This window comes from Oncorhynchus mykiss, chromosome 13 (assembly GCF_013265735.2).
Source record: "Oncorhynchus mykiss isolate Arlee chromosome 13, USDA_OmykA_1.1, whole genome shotgun sequence".
Taxonomy (NCBI): Eukaryota; Metazoa; Chordata; class Actinopteri; order Salmoniformes; family Salmonidae; genus Oncorhynchus; species Oncorhynchus mykiss.
In genome coordinates this window covers 10,121,430-10,137,066 of record NC_048577.1, presented here as the reverse complement: position 1 = coordinate 10,137,066, position 15,637 = coordinate 10,121,430, and positions in this window count along the sequence as shown.

The following is a 15,637-nucleotide window of genomic DNA, read 5'->3' as shown; positions in this document are numbered from 1 at the left end:
CAATGCAGGAGCTCACTCACATCCAGGTCTCTTTCTCTGTGGGCTTTAAAGACCCAGTCCATCACTTGAAACACAACCAAATGGTGGCCCCGCCACTTGACTGCAAATGACTGTAAGTTTCACAGGGTGGGCCATTAAAGGCACACTCCATAACTTCTACATAGTTGTTTATGTTGGAGAAGTGCAGGGGAGGATTTGCATAAAGTGTATAGTCATAGAAGCGGAGAGACGGACACCTCGGTTAAAATAAGCCTTTGTAGACACCTGGAAATACTGCAAACTCATCAAAGCCATCAAAACCAATCTTTTATGTATTGTCTGGGACTTTGTGTTTGATGTTTCTAATGTTTGAGCATCTGTTTGGTGGAACACATACAGCCCTTTGTGATGTTGCTGTGTTTAGGAATTGGAACTTTAATGAGACAATTATTGACAACATCAGTTCTATCTTTGTCTATTGAGTTTTACTATTCTGTAGAAAGTTTTGTTCAAGAAAAGATCAAAAACTGTTCCTCAGACTTTCAAATACCTTTTTCAAAGTATGTCCACATTGACAAGACAGACAGTCAGTCCTCTGGGAGTCTTGCTTAGACTAGATAACATTCTGAATGCTTTTTAAACTGTCCTTTCTCTCTACTAATGTTTCATATGGTGTCCTCTTCCTGTCTATACCGTCACAACTAGCCTTCTATCACTGTCTCCCTCTCTCTGTTCTTTCAGCCAATTAGTGTTCCACCTCTCCTCCCAAGACTTGTTTTTCTCTTCGTTCCATCACCCATCCTTTCACCTCCTATTTCTGACTATCTCTGTCATTGCTCTTCTCTCTATCCCTGCATATCTCTCTCTCTCTCTCTCTCTCTCTCCCTCCTCCCTCCCTGTGTCACTCTCTCTCTCCCTCCCCTTCTCACTCTCTGTCTCACTTCCATCTATCTATCTCCCCCTCCCCTTCCCTCCCTCCATCTCTCGCCATGTCTTCTCTCTCTCTCTTTCTCTCTCTCTCTCTCTCTCTCTTTCTCTCTCCCTCCATCTCTTTCTCTGCCCCTCCCTCTCTCCCTCTCCGTCCTTGTTCCCATCTCTTGCTCTCTCTCCCTCCATCTTTTTCTCTGCCCCTCCCTCCCTCTATCTCTCTCCCTGTTCCCATCTCATCTCTCTCCCCCTCTCTCTTTATCACTCTCCCCCTCTCTCTCTCCAGCCTAATCATGTTCTTCAGATTGATTCCATGGTGATTACTCCCTCTCAGATCTGACACATCTCATATTCTGAAAGAAATAAAGAGGGAAACTAAGAAAAGGAGGAAAGGAATGAAGGAGGGAGGGGAAGGAGAGGTTGAGTGAGATTTCCGTTAGAGGAGTGAATATGAGAATGTAGATATAGTGAGAAAATATGAAGAGAGCGATAAAGAGAAGAGAGAGAGAGGGAAGAGAGAGGAGAGAGAGGGAAGAGAGAGAGAGAGAGGAGAGAGAGAGGAGAGAGAGAGGAGAGAGCGAGGAGAGGAGAGAGAGAGAGAGAGAGGAGAGAGAGAGGGAAGAGAGAGAGAGAGAGGAGAGAGAAAGAGAGAGGAGAGAGAGAGGAGAGAGCGAGGAGAGGAGAGAGAGAGAGAGAGAGGAGAGAGAGAGGGAAGAGAGAGAGAGAGGGGAAAACAGAGAAGAGAGATTGATTGGTTTGTTTCACTCCATTCCTTAAAGTACTATATATATACTTATGAAGTAATTCATCTGTATTAGCAATCACTAATTCAGTCATTCTACAACACTGTATAATTTCAGCTGAGCAAATTATTAGCTAGTGGAACTTCTCACCAAAAAAACAGTCAATCACTCGAAGGCTGCCTTTAAAGGTGCAATCTGGGATATTGGACCGATCCTTTTGTTCCCAGCGGCAGGGCTAATACAAATCCCAGATTGTAGCCTTGAAGTACATACTCTCAGTCTCTACACACAAATGCAATACCATAATCCATACCCATTCACAATATCTGCTCATACTCTGTCTATCTTAACCTAGAGTCTAAGACCTGACTACACCACACCAATTCAATGTGAAAGTCCATTCTCTTTCCTTTCAGAAACAACATTCTGTTTCAGAACAAATTGTGAGTCATCACCATAGAGATCATATTGATTCATTCTAATTCCAAATTCTGTGGTCATACCTTCTCTGAATTGAACCCATTTCTGTAAAAGGAGGTGTTGATGTCAAAGGCCATGCATAGAATGGATTCCATGTTAGAAACTGCTGTCTGTCTGCTGAATAACAGTGTTTCTTATTAAAGGCAGTCTGACAATAAATTTTAAAAAAAATCCTTGCTGGTCTTTCAACTATTGGTAAGGTAACCGACGTCACACAAGAATGCACGCACGCATGCCCCCCCCACTACACACACTCACGCACGCACGCACGCACGCACGCACGCACGCACACACACACACACACACACACACACACACAGCCCGCCACTACAAACGTGCACACACACACACACAGCCCGCCACTACAAACGTGCACACACATTTCGATCGATACGTTGAGTCATAGCATTGTGTTTCTAAAGTGAGTAGATCAGAAATGACTGTGGTTTAAATGCCAGGACCCTATAGATTGAGCTGTGGCCTCTAGGCTTTAGTTAAAACACACCACAGTTGATTTCTTCATAGATGCCCCAAGGCAGGGAACACAGATCGATACTTCTTTCCAACTGACTTAGTTTGTGTGTTTGTGGGTGGGTGGATGCACGGGTGGATGCACGGGTGGTTGCGTGCGTGTGCGGGTGGGTGGGTGGTTGTGTGTGTGCGCCACAGAGGACACACTGGAGATACCTGGGCTAATCACATAGTTTAGTCTGATGCAGTGTAGGAGCTCACTCACAGTCGGGTCTCTTTCTCCCTTTACAGACACATTCCATAGTTTCTCAATGCCTGACATTGTTGCTTTGTTGCGGTGCAAAATGCCTGGGGACTAGAGGCTGAAAACATCCCAATTGGTTATATGTGCTATATAACCAATGTATTATATTAGAAATATTCCATGAATGATATTATGGATATTGATGTTGTATTTACAGTATAAACTTACTAAAGGCAAGGGAACCCATTGGAAAACCAGGGGACGTCTCCAGCAGCACCTCAGGAGAGAAAATAAGTCAAGAAAAACAGTGAAAAGGAAAGACTGGGTTGAAGAGGAGGAGATGCTGGTTGAAGGAAAGAACAGGGGAGAATCAATGAGCTGTATCCTCATCCTCAGCCCTCTCACACCCACTGCAGAGCAGCCATCCACAGAAGGGGGAAATAGCAGAAAAATGAGAAGGGGAAATGTTTGGAGATCGAAGTTGACTTTCTGCGGTGGACCTGGAACAGAACATGAATCTTGTAAAGGCTAGAGGAGAGGAGAAAACATGGCTCAACCAACCAGAGGTCACAGTCAGAGGTCTACTGTTTCCCCGGGAGACCGGAACCAGAGGAATCCATTTGGGACAGGGAGTGGAAGACACAGGGGTCAAGCCCTTAGGAGCAGACAGGAGGAAGCAATACCAGAGTAGGGTGGGTCTGTCTGTCTGTCTGTCTGTCTGTCTGTCTGTCTGTCTGTCTGTCTGTCTGTCTGTCTGGGTCTGTCTGTCTGTCTGGGTCTGTCTGTCTGTCTGTCTGTCTGTCTGTCTGGGTCTGTCTGTCTGTCTGTCTGTGGGAACGTGGTTCTGAGGTTACGGAAGGAACGTGGTTCTGAGGTTTCGGAGGGAACGTGGTTCTGAGGTTACGGTGGGAACGTGGTTCTGAGGTTACGGAGGGAACGTGGTTCTGAGGTTACGGTGAGAACGTGGTTCTGAGGTTACGGAGGGAACGTGGTTCTGAGGTTACGGAGGGAACGTGGTTCTGAGGTCACGGAGGGAACGTGGTTCTGAGGTTACGGAGGGAACGTGGTTCTGTGGTTACGGTGAGAACGTGGTTCTGAGGTTACGGAGGGAACGTGGTTCTGAGGTTACGGTGGGAACGTGGTTCTGAGGTTACGGTGGGAACGTGGTTCTGAGGTTACGGTGAGAACGTGGTTCTGAGGTTACGATGAGAACGTGGTTCTGAGGTTACGGAGGGAACGTGGTTCTGAGGTTACGGTGGGAACGTGGTTCTGAGGTTACGGAGGGAACGTGGTTCTGAGGTTACGGTGGGAACGTGGTTCTGAGGTTACGGTGGGAACGTGGTTCTGAGGTTACGGTGGGAACGTGGTTCTGAGGTTACGGTGGGAACGTACGTGGTTCTGAGGTTACGATGAGAACGTGGTTCTGAGGTTACGGAGGGAACGTGGTTCTGAGGTTACGTTGGGAACGTGGTTCTGAGGTTACGGAGGGAACGTGGTTCTGAGGTTACGGTGGGAACGTGGTTCTGAGGTTACGGTGGGAACGTGGTTCTGAGGTTACGGTGGGAACGTGGTTCTGAGGTTACGGTGGGAACGTACGTGGTTCTGAGGTTACGGTGAGAACGTGGTTCTGAGGTTACGGTGAGAACGTGGTTCTGAGGTTACGGAGGGAACGTGGTTCTGAGGTTACGGTGAGAACGTGGTTCTGTGGTTACGGTGAGAACGTGGTTCTGAGGTTACGGAGGGAACGTGGTTCTGAGGTTACGGAGGGAACGTGGTTCTGAGGTTACGGTGAGAACGTGGTTCTGAGGTTACGGTGGGAACGTGGTTCTGAGGTTACGGGGGGAACGTGGTTCTGTGTGAGGACATTAATGATTGTTGAAATGTGTATATGCTGAGTTGTCTATTGTTTTTGTCAAGGCGGGTTTTGTTTTGTCAAAAAGTTCAATCAAATCTCTCTTTCTCTCCTCAAGTTCCTCACTCATCTCATTCATTTTCTCTGTTGACAATTCAATTTTCCAGCAGATTAATATTAAATAAAGATGCTGAACCTTCCTTAATTTCTTCCTTCCTTCCCTCATTCTCTTTCTTTCCTCCCTTCCCTCCTTCATTGCTTCATTGCTTCCTTCATTGCTTCCCCCCCCCTCCCTCCTTCCTTCCTTCTCCTTCCTCCATCCACCCCTTGATGTCTCAGTGCTCTACATTGCCGTGGGTAACTCACCTCGTCCATCATCAATGTGTATCCACCTTGTAAAACAGAACAATGAACACTTAACAATAGAGACTAACTACAATATGCACTGACATTTACAACATTATTAGATCCACTATTAAACATGCTGTGATGAACAGTGAGGGAGACAAACACATCCATCTCTCTCTCTCTCTCCCTGTGTGTGTGTGTGTGTGTGTGTGTGTGTGTGTGTGTGTGTGTGTGTGTGTGTGTGTGTGTGTGTGTGTGTGTGTGTGTGTGTGTGTGTGTGTGTGTGTGTACTCCGTCCTACAGCTAAAAACAACAGCCATTATTCAAGTCTGTACAAACACACACATCATTCTGCACATTATACAGCTTCTTCTTCAAACAGAAGGTTTCCACTGGTTCTTCTGACAGGACGGATGGGATGTCTGTAACAGTGAATTCTACAGCTAGCAGGATGGGATGTCTGTAACAGTGAATTCTACAGCTAGCGGGATGGCTGTAACAGTGAATTCTACAGCTAGCAGGATGGGATGTCTGTAACAGTGAATTCTACAGCAGGATGGGCAACGTTGTTGGTTAGGGCAATAGAATGTGATGATATGCACTCGACACACACACACGTATACACGGCATCCCTGGGCATGACTTCGTAAATCTTCCCTGTGTGTCTTAGTAAATACTGTCAGCTTGTAGTAGTTAGGAGGATAGTTAGGATGTCCGTCTGTGTAAACTGTGTAGTTGATAATAGAGCCATTCATTGCGTATTCCCACCCTGAGAGCTCTCCCTTTAATAGCCAGGACAAATCATTAAGGTCATGACAGTAGCTATGTGAATGGATAGAAAATAGAGAGGAGAGAGAGAGAGAGATGTCCATTACAGTAGCTATGTGAATGGATAGAGAATAGAGAGGAGAGAGAGAGAGATATGTCCATTACAGTAGCTATGTGAATGGATAGAGAAGAGAGGAGAGAGAGATGTCCATTACAGTAGCTATGTGAATGGATAGAGAATAGAGAGGAGAGAGAGAGAGATGTCCATTACAGTAGCTATGTGAATGGATAGAGAATAGAGAGGAGAGAGAGATGTCCATTACAGTAGCTATGTGAATGGATAGAGAATAGAGAGGAGAGAGAGAGAGAGATGTCCATTACAGTAGCTATGTGAATGGATAGAGAATAGAGAGGAGAGAGAGAGATGTCCATTACAGTAGCTATGTGAATGGATAGAGAATAGTGAGGAGAGAGATGTCCATTACAGTAGCTATGTGAATGGATAGAGAATAGAGAGGAGAGAGATGTCCATTACAGTAGCTATGTGAATGGATAGAGAATAGAGAGGAGAGAGATGTCCATTACAGTAGCTATGTGAATGGATAGAGAATAGAGAGGAGAGAGATGTCCATTACAGTAGCTATGTGAATGGATAGAGAATAGAGAGGAGAGAGATGTCCATTACAGTAGCTATGTGAATGGATAGAGAATAGAGAGGAGAGAGATGTCCATTACAGTAGCTTTGTGAATGGATAGAGAATAGAGAGGAGAGAGAGATGTCCATTACAGTAGCTATGTGAATGGATAGAGAATAGAGTGGAGAGAGATGTCCATTACAGTAGCTATGTGAATGGATAGAGAATAGAGAGGAGAGAGAGATGTCCATTACAGTAGCTCATTAGAGAGAGAGAGCGAGGGAGAGAGACGGAGAGACAGAGAGACAGAGGGCACGGAACACTAGGCACAGAATAAGCCACACTATCTATCTACTGAATGGTTGTGGCAATGACTCGACCCTCTACATCGGGTCTAGTCTGGATAGAGGCCAACCAACCACAGACCTCCTCTAAAGAACATGAAAATATGACTTCCCCTCCCGGCAGGCAGCACAAAATTACCCCTGCATAAAACCCCCTGAGTCGGTCAGATTGGAGGCAGGGGGACATAAAGAACCAATGAAAAGATTACTTATTTATAAGACTGGTTGGAGGAGAGGAGGAAAGGCGAATAAGCAATGCCTGTGAGGATGGGATGGTGTGTGTTTTCTGATTAGTTGCATTGCGACCTGGCAGCTCTACTGTAATGGAAGGACTTAGTTCCAGAGGGGAGCAGAGTTGAAGAATATCTTCTATTTTGTTGCAGCCAAAATGGAGGCTTTTTTTTCTCTCTGTTCCTATGCTGGTAGCCAGCTGTCCGCTATCTAATTGGTGTTTTCCTGAATAACAGTGTGAACTTTTTCTTTATCGCCCAGCCTGGGCCAGAAAGCCCCAAAGTTACTCCTGTTTGGTCTGAAAAAACAATGGATGCCACGGACCAAATGTCAGGCACTAATTCTCAGTTAATGAATTGGCAGGGAGAGCAGTGAAGGGCTCGCTCTCGTTCTGTCTGTCTGTCCGTCCGTCCGTCCATCCGTCCGTCCGTCCATCCGTCCGTCTGTCTGTCTGTCTGTCTGTGAGAGGAGAGGTCATGAGCAGATGAGCGCCTGCATTTTTCAGCATGTACTTTAAAAAATATAGATTTAGAGTTATAAACTTAGATTTTTTTTGTTAGGAACATATACAGGATGCTCTACAACATAACCTTCACTATGTCACCAGGACATATACAGGATGCTACCCTCTACAACATAACCTTCACTATGTCACCAGGACATATACAGGATGCTACCCTCTACAACATAACCTTCACTATGTCACCAGGACATATACAGGATGCTACCCTCTACAACATAACCTTCACTATGTCACCAGGACATATACAGGATGCTACCCTCTACAACATAACCTTCACTATGTCACCAGGACATATACAGGATGCTACCCTCTACAACATAACCTTCACTATGTCACCAGGACATATACAGGATGCTACCCTCTACAACATAACCTTCACTATGTCACCAGGACATATACAGGATGCTACCCTCTACAACATAACCTTCACTATGTCACCAGGACATATACAGGATGCTACCCTCTACAACATTTTTTATTTTTTATTTATTTATTTCACCTTTATTTAACCAGGTAGGCTAGTTGAGAACAAGTTCTCATTTGCAACTGCGACCTGGCCAAGATAAGGCATAGCAGTGTGAACAGACAACACAGAGTTACACATGGAGTAAACAATTAACAAGTCAATAACACAGTAGAAAAAAGGGGAGTCTATATATACATTGTGTGCAAAAGGCATGAGAAGGTAGGCAAATAATTACAATTATGCAGATTAACACTGGAGTGATAAATGATCAGATGGTTATGTAAAGGTAGAGATAGAGATATTGGTGTGCAAAAGAGCAGAAAAATAAATAAATAAAAACAGTATGGGGATGAGGTAGGTGAAAATGGGTGGGCTATTTACCAATAGACTATGTACAGCTGCAGCGATCGGTTAGCTGCTCAGATAGCAGATGTTTGAAGTTGGTGAGGGAGATAAAAGTCTCCAACTTCAGCGATTTTTGCAATTCGTTCCAATCACAGGCAGCAGAGAACTGGAACGAAAGGCGGCCAAATGAGGTGTTGGCTTTAGGGATGATCAGTGAGATACACCTGCTGGAGCGCGTGCTACGGATGGGTGTTGCCATCGTAACCAGTGAACTGAGATAAGGCGGAGCTTTACCTAGCATGGACTTGTAGATGACCTGGAGCCAGTGGGTCTGGCGACGAATATGTAGCGAGGGCCAGCCGACTAGAGCATACAAGTCGCAGTGGTGGGTGGTATAAGGTGCTTTAGTGACAAAACGGATGGCACTGTGATAAACTGCATCCAGTTTGCTGAGTAGAGTGTTGGAAGCAATTTTGTAGATGACATCGCCGAAGTCGAGGATCGGTAGGATAGTCAGTTTTACTAGGGTAAGTTTGGCGGCGTGAGTGAAGGAGGCTTTGTTGCGGAATAGAAAGCCGACTCTTGATTTGATTTTCGATTGGAGATGTTTGATATGGGTCTGGAAGGAGAGTTTAGAGTCTAGCCAGACACCTAGGTACTTATAGATGTCCACATATTCAAGGTCGGAACCATCCAGGGTGGTGATGCTGGTCAGGCGTGCGGGTGCAGGCAGCGAACGGTTGAAAAGCATGCATTTGGTTTTACTAGCGTTTAAGAGCAGTTGGAGGCCACGGAAGGAGTGCTGTATGGCATTGAAGCTCGTTTGGAGGTTAGATAGCACAGTGTCCAAGGACGGGCCGGAAGTATATAGAATGGTGTCGTCTGCGTAGAGGTGGATCAGGGAATCGCCCGCAGCATGAGAAACATCATTGATATATACAGAGAAAAGAGTCGGCCCGAGAATTGAACCCTGTGGCACCCCCATAGAGACTGCCAGAGGACCGGACAGCATGCCCTCCGATTTGACACACTGAACTCTGTCTGCAAAGTAATTGGTGAACCAGGCAAGGCAGTCATCCGAAAAACCGAGGCTACTGAGTCTGCCGATAAGAATACGGTGATTGACAGAGTCGAAAGCCTTGGCAAGGTCTATGAAGACGGCTGCACAGTACTGTCTTTTATCGATGGCGGTTATGATATCGTTTAGTACCTTGAGCGTGGCTGAGGTACACCCGTGACCGGCTCGGAAACCAGATTGCACAGCGGAGAAGGTACGGTGGGATTCAAGATGGTCAGTGATCTGTTTGTTGACTTGGCTTTCGAAGACCTTAGATAGGCAGGGCAGGATGGATATTGGTCTGTAACAGTTTGGGTCCAGGGTGTCGCCCCCTTTGAAGAGGGGGATGACTGCGGCAGCTTTCCAATCCTTGGGGATCTCAGACGATATGAAAGAGAGGTTGAACAGGCTGGTAATAGGGGTTGCGACAATGGCGGCGGATAGTTTCAGGAATAGAGGGTCCAGATTGTCAAGCCCAGCTGATTTGTACGGGTCCAGGTTTTGCAGCTCTTTCAGAACATCTGCTATCTGGATTTGGGTAAAGGAGAACCTGGAGAGGCTTGGGCGAGTAGCTGCGGGGGGGGGGGGAGCTGTTGGACGAGGTTGGAGTAGCCAGGCGGAAGGCATGGCCAGCCGTTGAGAAATGCTTGTTGAAGTTTTCGATAATCATGGATTTATCGGTGGTGACCGTGTTACCTAGCCTCAGTGCAGTGGGCAGCTGGGAGGAGGTGCTCTTGTTCTCCATGGACTTCACAGTGTCCCAGAACTTTTTGGAGTTGGAGCTACAGGATGCAAACTTCTGCCTGAAGAAGTTGGCTTTAGCTTTCCTGACTGACTGTGTGTATTGGTTCCTGACTTCCCTGAACAGTTGCATATCGCGGGGACTGTTCGATGTTAGTGCAGTCCGCCACAGGATGTTTTTGTGCTGGTCGAGGGCAGTCAGGTCTGGAGTGAACCAGGGGCTATATCTGTTCTTAGTTCTGCATTTTTTGAACGGAGCATGCTTATCTAAAATGGTGAGGAAGTTACTTTTAAAGAAAGACCAGGCATCCTCAACTGACGGGATGAGGTCAATGTCCTTCCAGGATACCCGGGCCAGGTCGATTAGAAAGCATAACCTTCACTATGTCACCAGGACATATACAGGATGCTACCCTCTACAACATAACCTTCACTATGTCACCAGGACATATACAGGATGCTACCCTCTACAACATAACCTTCACTATGTCACCAGGACATATACAGGATGCTACCCTCTACAACATAACCTTCACTATGTCACCAGGACATATACAGGATGCTACCCTCTACAACATAACCTTCACTCCAAATCAAAACTCAAAACCTACAACCTGATTTTGGACGAAATTACAGAATCACCTGGAAGGCTTAAAACTACCAAACGTTTTTATTCCATAGCAATACAGCAAATGCTCTGGAAAACAACAGAAACCTGAAAACACCATCCAACCTGGAACTGAGTGAGTAATGTTTAATCTGAAGCTATGTTTTGTTTCCCAAAAGCCAAGAAGACATATACATGACATTACTTTATAAGGACTGAATGCTAAGTTAAGACTACCAAGCTTGATACAACTTCAATTAGCACTGACGGGTCAAGTGAGAGGTGTCAAAGCCCAACAATGGCAGTCTACTCCAACCAAATGGAGAGGCATTAGAAGCTGCCTCCCGCTGTTCAGAGGTAATTAAAATACAGTACTCTGTGTATGTAAAGAATGACAAGGCAAGAAAAGAGCACAAAATGAAGCTCCTTATGGAAAATTAAAAGACACATTTTGCTGACTATTATAAAAATGGGAACATCAGCAACCTCATCTTCTACGCAGACCATCACCTGGTATGGTACAGTGCTATATTAGCACACTACCCCTCTGTTAAGAGGGGGGGGGGCTCCTGACACCCCCCTGTCAGCCCTCCTGACACCCCCCTGTCAGCCACCCTGATAGCCCTTCTGACACCTCCCTATCAGTCACCCTGATAGCCCTCCTGACACCCCCCTGTCAGCCACCCTGATAGCCCTCCTGACACCCCCCTGTCAGCCACCCTGATAGCCCTCCTGACACCACCCTGATAGCCCTCCTGACACCTCCCTATCAGCCACCTTGATAGCCCTCCTGACACCCCCCTGTCAGCCCTCCTGACACCCCCCTGTCAGCCACCCTGATAGCCCTCCTGACACCTCCCTATCAGCCACCCTGATAGCCCTCCTGACACCCCCTGTCAGTCACCCTGATAGCCCTCCTGACACCACCCCTCTCAGCCACCCTGATAGCCCTCCTGACACCACCCTGTCAGCCACCCTGATAGCCCTCCTGACACCCCCCTGTCAGCCACCCTGATAACCCTCCTGACACCCCCTTGTCAGCCACCCTGATAGCCCTCCTGACACCACCCCTGTCAGCCACCCTTATAGCCCTCCTGACACCCCCTGTCACCCACCCTGATAGCCCTCCTGATACCACCCTGTCAGCCACCCTGATAGCCCTCCTGACACCCCCCTGTCAGCCACCCTGATAGCCCTCCTGACACCCCCCTGTCAGCCACCCTGATAGCCCTCCTGACACCTCCCTGCCAGCCCTCCTGACACCTCCCTGTCAGCCCTCCTGACACCCCCCTGTCAGGCACCCTGATAGCCCTCCTGACACCCCCCTGTCAGCCCTCCTGACACCCCCCTGTCAGCCCTCCTGACACCCCCCCTGTCAGGCACCCTGATAGCCCTCCTGACACCCCCCTGTCAGCCACCCTGATAGCCCTCCTGACACCCCCCTGTCAGGCACCCTGATAGCCCTCCTGACACCTCCCTGTCAGCCACCCTGATAGCCCTCCTGACACCCCACTGAGGACATGCACAATACACAGATTGTACTCCATATGGTCTCAAATGGCAAATATATACAAGAAAAACTTTTTCCCAAACACAGTGTGTCTAAACTCTGTTGTCCAAACACCCAGCGCGCCCTAGACCTTCAGTCTGAGGATCAACTAGGATCACTTAGCCATATAATGATACACACAGGCACAAACGACCTGAGAGCACAGCAGGAAAGGGTGGCCACAGCACTCAAAGGAGTGATTGAAAAGGCTTCTTCTACTTTCCCCAACACACAAGTAGTTATATCCACCCTGCTACCACGAAAAGACGGAGGCGGAGGATTTACGGCTCTCTCAGGAACAGGCCCCAGTGATCTGCGTGAAGAGGAGGTGGAGAAAGAGAGGCCGGAGAGTGGGCTTCCTGCTTAGAATTCGAAGGCGATCTAATAAAACCCCACTTCTCTCAATTCTGCTAGCAAACGTGCAATCTTTGGACAATAAAATCAACGAGTTACGGGGAAGACTAAACTACCAACGGGACATTAAAAACTGTAACATCTTATGCTGAGTCGTGGCTAAACGACGACAATATCAACATACAGCTGGCTGGTTATATAATGTACCGGCAGGATAGAACAGCGGCGTCTGGTAAGACAAGGGGCAGCAGACTATGTATTTTTGTATATAACAGGTGGTGCATATATCTAAGGAAGTTCCGAGCTATTGCTCGCCTGAGGTTGAGTATATCATGATAAGCTGTAGACCACACTGCCTACAGAGAGAGTTCTCATCTGTATTCTTCGTAGCTGTTTACATACCACCTCATTCAGAGGTTGGCAGTAAGACAGCATTGAATGAGCTGTATTCGGCCATAAGCCAACAGGAAAACGCTCACCCAGAGGCGGCGCTCCTAGTAGATGGGGACTTTAATGCAGGGAAACTTAAATCAGTTTTACCACATTTCTATCAGCATATTACATGTGCAACCAGAGGGAAAATAACTCTGGATCACCTATACTCCACACACGGAGATGCACACAAAGCTCTCCCTCGCCCTCCATTTGGCAAATCTGACCATAATTCTATCCTCCAGATTCCTACTTACAAGCTAAAATTAAAGCAGGAAGCACCAGTGACTAGATCAATAAAAAAGTGGTCAGAGGAAGCAGATGCTAATCTACAGGACTGTTTTGCTAACACAGACTGGAATATGTTCTGGGATTCCTCCCAATGGCATTGAGGAGTACACCACATCTGTCATTGGCTTTGTCAATAAGTGCATTGATAACTGTCGTGGCAGAATCAAAATCCTTTAGGTAACATTTATAAATAAGATGTTTTATTAATTTTCATAAGCATGCTTATGTGGGGAAAGTTACTTGGGCCCAGAGAGGGGAGAGGTCGGGTTAGTCTTATCTGTGAATGTGTCTGTAAACTATCCCTAAACCATGTGAAGGGATGGTGTGATTAATGGGGAACCAGTAAGGTGGCTCCACAATGTCTGTGTGCCAGTCGCATCTCTCTGTAAGCTTGTCCAGGAGGGTGTGTATTTGATATATGCCATTGGATGAGGTAATGTTTTTGGTTCTAAGTGGTACCAATAACGAGATAAGAGCTTTGGACTGAACGATAACGATAACTGAACGATAATTTATAGCTAATGCTATAATCATATTTAATTTACAGCTAAGCTATAGCTAATGCTATAAATTATGGGATACTCCTTTTTCTGGTAAAAGGTTATTTGTATAATGTACCTAAGATCTGTTATTCGTCATGTGAGTTTTGATGGGTGTGTCTTGGCTATAAATGATACTAAGGACTGTTTTGTAAGCACTCTCAGAGAATTAATTTATAGACACTGAATTGATCTTAGAGTCACAGGGCTATGGTGAAGCTCATATAATTAAAGATGGACTTTATGATAACTATGACTTGTGTGTGGTTTGCTCTCTCATGATTTGGTAATACAGGAAATTTCCACGACATAACGTCGTCCCCACAGTGACCAGAAGCCATGGATTACAGGCAACATTCTCATTGAGCTAAAGGCTAGAGCTGCTGCTTTCAAGGAGCGGGACTCTAACCCGGAAGCTTATAAGAAATCCCGCAATGCACCCCGACAAACCATCAAACACACAAAGCGTCAATACAGGACTAAGATCGAGTCATACTACACTGGCTCTGATGCTCGTCGGATGTGGCAGGGCTTGCAAACCATTACAGACCATAAAGGAAGGCACAGCCGAGAGCTGCCCAGTGACACGAGCCTACCAGACGAGCTAAACGACTTCTATGTGCACTTGAAGGCAAATAACACTGAAATATGCATGAGAGCATCAGCTGTACCGGAAGACTGTGTGATCACGGCAATGTGAATAAGACCTTTAGACAGGTCAACATTCACAAGGCCGCATGGCCAGATGGATTATCAGGACGTGTACTGCGAGCATGCGCTGGACAACTAGCAAGTTTCTTCACTGACATTTTCAACCTCTCCCTCTCCATGTCTGCAATAACAACATGTTTCAAGCAGACCACCATAGTGCCTGTGCCCAAGAACACTAGAGTAACCTGCCTAAATAATGACCGACAAGTAGCACTCACGTCTGTAGCCACGAAGTGCTTTAAAGGGCTGGTCATGGCACACATCAACACCATCATCCCAGAAAACTTAGACTCACTCCAATTTGCATACCGCCTCAAAAGATTCTCATCAATGGGGCTGCAGTGGAGCAGGTTGAGAGCTTCAAGTTCCTTGGTGTCCACATCACCAACAAACTAACATGGTCCAAGCACACCAAGATGGTCGTGAAGTGGGTACGACAAAACCTATTCCCCCTCAGGAGACTGAAAAGATTTGGCATGGGTCCTCAGATCCTCAAAAGGTTCTATAGCTGCACCATTGAGAGCATCCTGACTGGTTGCACCACTCCCTGGTATGGCAACTGCTCAGCCTCCGACCGCAAGGCATTACAGACAGTAGTGCGTACAGCCCAGTACATCACTGGGGCCAAGCAGCCTGCCATCCAGGAAATCTATACCAAGCGGTGTCAGAGGAAGGCCCTAAAAATTGTCAAAGACTCCAGCCACCCTAGTCATAGACAGTTCTCTCTGCTACCGCAAGGCAAACGGTACCGGAGTGCCAAGTCTAGGTCCAAGATGCTTCTAAACAGCTTCTACCCTCAAGCCATTAGACTCCTGAACATCTAGTCAAATGGCTACCCAGCCTATTTGCATTGCCAATCCCCCTCCCCTCTCCACACCACTCTCTGTTGTCATTTGTGCATAGTCACTTTAATAACTCTACCTACATGTACATACAACAAAATGCATGGTATTTTCAAATGCCAGGCATGTTACTAATCATGCCATTGCTAAATTGGCTG